The 8,707-nt window shown below is 38.7% G+C and overlaps 1 pseudogene; it reads right to left on the reverse strand.

Moving 5' to 3' along the window:
* Positions 1 to 6,243: 6,243 nt before the first annotated feature.
* Positions 6,244 to 6,977, reverse strand: LOC102830462 (annotated as a pseudogene).
* Positions 6,978 to 8,707: the final 1,730 nt, after the last annotated feature.

The following is an 8,707-nucleotide window of genomic DNA, read 5'->3' on the forward strand; positions in this document are numbered from 1 at the left end:
AAACTCTGGTGATGTAGTAATTAAGCGCTCAGTTTCTAATCAAAAGCTTGGCAATTCAAACTCACTCAGAGACTTCACAGAAGAAACCTGGCAGTCTGTCCCTATAAAGATTATAACCTTGACAGGGAAAGGTAGAATTTCCACTGAGTGGTTTTCAACCTGTCTGGACAGGGCTGATGAAAGGAGATTCGGATAAGACTCCTGTGGTTCAATAGTGAAAGATTGCTATCAGGACTGACTGTGAGTGATGGAAAGATAAAGGTAGACGTTTTGTAACAAAAGGAGGGGTGTGGTTGATTTTGAAGTCCAGGAGTGGAGATCCCTAGGACCATAAATGGAGAAGAGCAATGGAGTGCGGGACCCTATCCAGAGAAGCAGTGACACCAGAGATGGAGGCAGAGATGATGACATGGAGAGACGGAGCAGATAGGGACTTTAGACTCAGGGAGAGGGGCTATATACTGATGGCAGGGGGGCAGGATTGCGGGGTGTACCCTTTGGTTGTTTGATAGTGCATGCAGGAGATTGTAATCATTGAATGAAACAAAATAAGTTAGGATGAATGTAAAGCTAATGTTCTCCCATGTACACTATCACATAATTCACAATAAAAACTTTAAAAAATAAAAAAGACTGATTAAATCAGGGGTAAAAAAAGATTATAACTTTGAGAACCTATGGGGCAGTTCTCCTCTGCCATGTGGGGTCACTATGTGTCAAGATCAACTCAACAGCACTTACCGAAAATAAAAACTCCTAATTATGAAGTGCCCGATGGTACAATTGTTCAATGAGCTAGGCTACTAACTGAAAGGTTAGAGATTCAAATTCACCCAGAAGCACCTTGGGAGAAAGGCCTAGTAATCAATCTACCTCCCCCAAAAATCAGCCATTGAAAATCTTATGGCGCACAGCCGTATTTAGAAACACCTGGGGTCACCATGAATCAGAAGCAGACTACATAGCAACTGTTGTTGTTGTTATGTGCCGTGCAGTCGGTTCCGACTCATAGCAACCCTGAACAGGGTTTCCGAGGTTGTGAATCTTTACCAGAGCAGAAAGCCTCATCTTTTTCCCGCGGAACAGCTGGTAGTTTCGAACTGCTGACCTTGTGGTTCACAGCCTGATTCGTAACCACTACGCTACCAGAGCTCCTAACAACTAGTAACTCCTAAGTGTTGTTATTAAGTGCCATTAAGTTGGTTCCGACCCATAGCAACCCTGTGTAGGGTTTTTGAGGAATAGCTGGTGAGCCTGAACTGCCAGCCTTGCGATTCAAACCAACCTTGCAGTCCAGTGCATGAATCCACAGTGCAACACCAGGACTCCTAATTACAATGATATTTTCCCATCGACTGTTCTGAATGAATTCCCTCTGAAAGAATGTCTTTTGCTTATTTGAGTCATTTGTTGAGATAATTATGATATAAGAGGTTACAACTAGAAGTAATAGGATGAAATGAAGCATTAGAACATTTGGAATGAATTTCTTTTAGATGGTGTGAAATTGCCTTCTTTGGGACTAGGTAGATATCCTGGGTATTTAAAAGATTAGTGAAGCCCCAATATTAGTTATGAGGCTATTTATTCAATAGGAAACATCCCTGTGTTTTCTAGACACCATTCAAGGATATTTATCAAGCATACTTCTAAGGCTATCCGTCAGATCTTGGGCAGGTAGGATTTTGGTGTCTGTGAGTAAACATTGGATTTAATTCCACCACAAGTAGTTATTCCCCAAAGTAATTTTCTTCAGACATAGAAATGCTCTGAATCTATAGATCTACTTGGAAGGAAGGAAATTCTCATCTTGAAGAGCTATGATTTAATCTGTTCTGCACCTGCAGAACAGAAGAAGGCAAAACACCAAAATGTCAGTGACTCTGAAAAAGCTGTGATGTAAATGAAGGTTCTGTTGATGAGAATCTTCATTCATATCAATACAGAGGCCATCAACCCAGATACCAATGTCTGTGTCTTATTATTATATTCAGGCATTTTTCTGGGGATGAGGATATTTTGTAAGTTCCCCCAGGTGGTTCTAATGTGCAACTACCACACAGAACTGTGGAGATTTGTGTCCCTGTCTCTTTACCTGCATTAGAAACCTACCTCTGCTCCCCTGATTCTTGTCTTTGCTGACTCCACAGTTTCATCTAAACTTGAGGAAAATGGCCTATAAAACCTCTACCAAAGTTCCTAGGCCTTTTTGATTTTTTGACCCGTTGGATAATCTAATAAGAGCAATGACCCCTCTCCTAGTAAAACATACATTTTCTTGGATATGATTTAAGCATATTTTAGAAGCACCGTCATTGTTACTATTCAATATTTTATGGAGATTCTAATTACTAAATAAATCAGTAAAGAAAAAAAATCAAATAAATGAGCCAGGAAACTATTAGTATTATAAGAGAATTAACTAATGAAATTAGATAGAGGAATATGCAAAATTGATCGCATCTACATAGCAGTTAGAGTATTGGTATGGCACTGTAAGGATAAGCACTGGACTTCTAACTGCAAGGTTGGTAGTTCAAACCCACGGACTGCTCTTTGGAAACCCTACATAGGGTCATTATGAGTCAGAATCAACTCAACAATACGGAACAACTACAGCAGCAACATTCCAGTTAGAAAATGTCACATCTTACCCATGTAATGCCTGCAACCAGATGCTTTCATTTTATCTAATTTTAGCTGTTGCCTCTGAAACCTGTGTCTGAGCCCTGAGACTAGTTTACCCAGCATTCTCTGCCCTGAAGAAAAGCAGGAGATACCACTAGTGAAGACTGGTGCTGTGTTCCTTTGCTGTGTTGTTGGTAAGTACTGTTGAATTATGACCTTTCAACTCACAGTGACCATGAAAACGGCTTCCCAAGTTGTAAATATTAGTGGGAGCAGAAAGCTTCATTTTTCTCCCACAGAGCAGCTGGTGGGCATGAACTGCCAACCTTATGGTTTGCAGTCCAGTGTTTATGTTACAGAGCCACCATGCTCCACTCCATTGCTGTAGCTGTTCAGAAAGTATATGGAGTCCCAAGAGTTAAAAGGTCAAGAATCCAACTCAGAGCAAAAGCAGAATTCAAACAATGTTACTCCATAAAAATTACAGAAAAATGCCATGGAGTGATTTTCTTAGGTCTGAGTTACTGTAAAGGAGTCCTAATGATGAAAACCATAAATGTTCAGATGCTAATGTAAAGGTGGGCACATCAAACCCACTCAGTGGCTCAGCAGGATAAAGAATTGGTGATCTGCTTCTATAAAGATTACAGTCAAAGAAGCATTATGGAACAGTGCTACTTTGTCCCATGGGGTTGTTATAAATCAGAACCAACTTGATAACACCCAACAAGTTACTAGAACCAATCTCAGCAGCAAGGTAGATGGGATTAGTCTTACAGGTTTGGTTGCAGTCACCCTGGTAGCTGGGAAACAATGGATGGACCCTACTGGAGATATTGGACAAGCAACTACAAAATTAACACAGATTCTCTCTTTGATGATGGTTCTGACTCATAGAGATCCTCTGTACAACAACAAAACACCGTCTGGTCTTGTACCATCCTCACAATAGTTGTGTTTGAGTTCATTGTTGCTGCTACCATGTTCATATATCTCATTAGGGGTCTGCCTCTTTTTCCTCTCATAATCTACCAAGCTGATGATATCTTTGTCCAGAGATTAGTCTCTCCTGATAACATGCCCAAAGTATAAGAAACAAAGTCTTACCATCTTGGCTTCTAAGGAGCTTTCCAGTTGTACTTCATATAAGACAGCTTTGACAATTGATAGTATGTTCAACATTCTTCCCCAACACAATAATTTAATGCATCAATTCTTCTCTGGTTTTCTGTATTCATTGCCCAGCTTTCGCAAGCATACAGGGTGATTGAAAATACTGTGGCTTGGGTCAGGTTCACTCTAGTCCTCAAAGTGACATGCTTTGGTCTTTAATACTTTTGAAGAGTGCTTTTGTAGCTGATTTGCCCAATGTAATATGTCGTTTGATTTCTGCTTCTATGAGGGTTGATTGTGGATCCAAGTAAAATGAAATCTTTGACATCTTCAAATTTTTCTGTTTATCATAATGCTATTGATTGGTGATAATCGGGCATACATTACTACTTGCAGAATCTTCAACCATATACCCTTGGAGCTCATGATTCCCCTAAGAAGTCCACACCTTGATAGCAGGGCTCATTATTTTGTCAGGCAACTCAGCATCTACAATTACTTTCAAACATCTTTTCATTGTTTCCTCATTATTGAAAAAGGTTTAATTTGGGGGCCAAAATTTAAGAAGTTGTATGGTAATGGTGATTATGTGCCATGGAGTCGGTTCCGACTCATAGCGACACTGCACAGGGTTTCCGAGGCTGTAAATCTTTATGGGAGCCGAAAGCCTCATCTTTCTCCCATGGAACAGGGGGTAGTTTTGAACTGCCAACCTTGAGGTTAGCAGCCCAATTCATAACATGAAAGCTTGTCTTATGACAATTTAAGCACATTTTTGTATTGAGCAAGATAAACATGATACTCCATTATTTTCTTTTATAGGCTGATTAATAGTGAAATATGGCTTGAATCATTGATCATTTCAACCAGAATTTTCCATTGCAGAGAAGAAAGCAACAATGGTATCTTTAATATCAAAAAGCAAATGTTCATCTGTCCATTTATTTGAAACATTTAAATTTTTTGTCTACTTTTCTCCTACTTGCAGCGCCCAATATTACAGCATTCAGATGAAACAAACGATGAATTTTAAAAATTACTTAAAAGGAGTTTGAAAGTTTATTTAGATAGTTAACTATAATAGAAGGTGAAGAGTAGTCAAATACCAGCACATTGCTCCAAAAACAGTAGACCCAGTTTATGAATGAGCTCTGCAAAGCCTTTGAAGACCTGGCAATTGCTATTATGAACTGTTGAAAATTATTATAAAGACATGGAAAAGTAAAGTTTCCTTGTTTGCTCTATTTAATTAGCATAACCCTGATGTCAAAACTGGACAGGTGTAACACTTGAATAAAGGGGATAAAGGGAAATTATAAGTCAGTTATAAAACATAGATAAATTCTTGAATGAAATATTAACAAATCAAATCCAGTAGTATATAAAAAGTATTTGATAACCAAATAGACTTCATGTCCTGAATAGAAAGATGGTTCAACATCAGGATACCCACTAATCTAATTAACGGTACCAACCAATGCAGAGAGGAAAAATTTTATCCTCGATCTTGATGATGATTATGAAAAACACGATAAAAAAGAATAGAAGAGAAAACATCCTTAACTCCAAAAAATAACCTTGGTGGTAAAACTGTAAAAGCCGTTTTGACCATAACTGGCAAAAAAACAAAAGGCAAGGGTAACTACTGTCATTTTTATTGCTCAGTATTTTGTAGAATAAAAAACAACAAACAAACAAGTAAACTATCTGGAAACATCAGATGTTTGAGAGAATTAGCTAATGGGATTGGATAAAGGAACACACAAAATTGATGGCATCTGTAATTACAAGTTAGAAAATGTAATAAATAAAAATATGCCATTTAAAATTAACAATGGTGTGGCACTGTGGGTTAATGCTCCAGACTGCAAAGCCATTTAAACTGCAAGTTTGGCAGTTCAAACTCACCAGCTGCTCCTCGGAAACCCTATCCAGGGTCGCTATGGGTCGGAACCAACTCGATGGCACTTAATAACAACAACAACAATATTGGAAACCCTATACAGGGTCGCAAAGGAGCTCTAGTAGCGTAATGGTTACGAATCGGATTGCTAACCTCAAGGTAGGCAGTTTGAAACTACCAGCTGTTCCAAGGAAGAAAGGTGAGGCTTTCTGCTTCTGTAAAGACTTACAGCCTCAGAAACCCTATGCAAGGTCGCTATGAGTTAGAACCGACTCCACGGCACACCACCACCACCATACAGGGGTGCTGTGAGTCAGGACTGACTCGATGGCATTTAACAGCAAGAGCAAATACTAAATCTTAGAGAAACATACATAAGAGTAGCAATGGCATTGATAATAAAGAAGACTAAATCAAGGGGGTGAAGCTTCTTCTGTAAGGCAGAGAAATGTACCCTAATACTACAGTAAATAAAACAGGCAGTGGCACAGGAATAGACAGACTATCCATCAGTGAAGTACAAAGAGTTACACATCCTGTAAGCATTTAGTTTTGCATTTTTAAGGTTACACAGTAATTTATTGAGAACCTCTCCTCCTCTAGTCTCTAGGCCACTTTTTCCGCTTGTAGATCTTGTGTGCTAGCCCCAGATAGATGGTTGGTGCCAGGGGGAGCAGCATACTGCTTGATGAGACTTTTAAGGATGCTGAAACTATCTTCCCCGTCCTGCTTAAAAACAGCAAGCAGCTCCATCTCCTCGTACATTGCCTTCATTCGGGCCACCTTCTCGGATTCCTTCTGCTGGGAATTCTCCTACAAGATCTGGCACTGTTCTGGAGAGGCCCGTTGCAGACACTGAACCACCAGCCAGCTTCATTTATTGTCCTGAATGTTAGTGCCAACCTTGCCATGTCACACTGGGGTCACCCAGGAGGTCAAGGTAGTCATCCTGAATCTGAAAGAACTCACCCATCTCCAGCAGGCTTTTCCTGGTATTGGCATGCTCCTTCTCCCCATCAGTGCCCTCCATATACATTGCAGCAGCCTCCGGAAGGCAAAAAGAGCAGGAAGCTGTCTTGTACTTGACAATAGATGTATACCTCTTTTCAGTGAATCCACCAAGATCCACATTGCCATAGGGGGCAGTGATGAGGTCCAGGGTCCATCCAATCGCAGTCTGATAGAAACTCTGCAAGAAGAGCTCAATCAGATTCAGATAATAGGGCTGCTCCCGGCAGTACAGCTTCATCAGGCATACACATTTGAAAAGTATAGAACTAGAGTCAAAACCCACAGATTTACCTGAGATGGATACTGGAAGACGATGTACCATTCTATATAAAAATGATCAAATAAAATTATAAATGTTGTTGCTGTTTAAGTGTCATGGAGTCAGTATAGGGTTTCCAAGGAGAGACTGGTGGGTTTGAACCGCCTGCCTTGTGGTTAGCAGTCTAGTGCTTATACTACAGTGCCACACCAGAACTTCAAAATTATTAATATAGGTGATCATTTTTATAATATTGAGGTGAAGTAGACCTTCCTAAGCAAAACACCCATTCTCAAAGCACAAAGAAAAGGCATGCAGTTAATCTCTTCTTAAAAGTTAATATAAAAGAACATATTGACCAGGATAAAAATATAAGCAATAGACTGTATGGAAATATTTGCAGTATATTTAACAGGCAAAAGATTGTTATCCAGAATATGCAAAGAGTACAAACAAATCAATAAGAAAAAAATACTCCAACTAGCTAATGGATAGAAATAATTCATAGAAGAAGAGATAAAATGGACAAATAAAAAAAATTCTCAAACTTAGAGGCAATCAGAAAAATACAAACTACACACTTAAAATATACTTTAAGTATGCACTTGTTAAAATGATCAAAAATGTTCTTATCAAGTATTTTGTGATGACACAGGGAAGCACACAAACTAGACATTCCTAAAAATGTTGTTGGAAGCGATGCAGCCTTTTTGGAAGACAATTTGCCATTATATATAGATGATGGGATTATGGTGACTCTTTAAGATAAGCATTGGACAGGAATGAATTTCATTTGTTACCAGAGATTGCCTGTATTATAAAACTACCTATTCTTTCTAAATTAAAATTCAAATTTACGTCAATTACCACAAAATCTGGTATTATATTGAAAATTAGAATTGTTAAGCTATTGAAAAAAAAGGTATTTGCAATAAAGAGCCATTGTTGTTAAGTGCCATAGAGTCAGTTCCAATCCATAGCAACCCTGTACAGGACATCCAAGGAGCAGCTAGTGAACATTGACCTGCTGACCTTGCAAAGCGACTTTGCAGTCCAGTGCATTAGCCCACAGTGCTACACCAGGACTCTAAAGAAGCCATTGGTCTTGCAGCACTTAACAACAATAACAGCATAGATGATAGAAAATTTTCATCATTTGACTCAAGAATTGTATTTCTAGGAATCCAGTCTTCAGAATTATGCACATATCTAAAAATAAATACATGAGGATGTTCATCTCAACATTGCTTCACAGCATGAAAAATTGGAAGCAATCTAAATAATCATCAAAACAGAGTATTTCTGTTACGATTGAATACCATGCAGCCTTTAAAAGGAACAATTATAAAAGATCATCAAGTCGCAAAGCACACAGCTATCGTGAAGCCATTTATGGATCCTTCCTTGTCTAAGCATGTGTGTCTATGTATGTGTCAATCAATACACAGAAAAGGCTCGGGAAGGATCCAGTAAGTGTTGACAGCAAAAACTAACCTAAGGATAAGGGAGGGACGAGAAAATTTCATATTTGCCTTGTTTTCTTCTATTCTATTTTAATTTTTGTAGTAGATAACCAGGTCCTATTTTCTAGATCATTGGTTTGAACCCACCTACTGCTCTGTGGGAAGAAGATGTGACATTCTGCTCTTGGAAAGCTTATGGGAAGTTCTATTTTGTCATATTGGGTTGCTATAACGTGGCTATGAGTCAGAATCAACTTGAAAGCAATGTTTTCAAAATGTTTATTATTATTACTATTACTCATATATGAACACATTGTTGTTGTTGTTGTT

Source organism: Chrysochloris asiatica, unplaced genomic scaffold (genome assembly GCF_000296735.1).
Source record: "Chrysochloris asiatica unplaced genomic scaffold, ChrAsi1.0 scaffold00436, whole genome shotgun sequence".
NCBI classification, from domain to species: Eukaryota; Metazoa; Chordata; class Mammalia; order Afrosoricida; family Chrysochloridae; genus Chrysochloris; species Chrysochloris asiatica.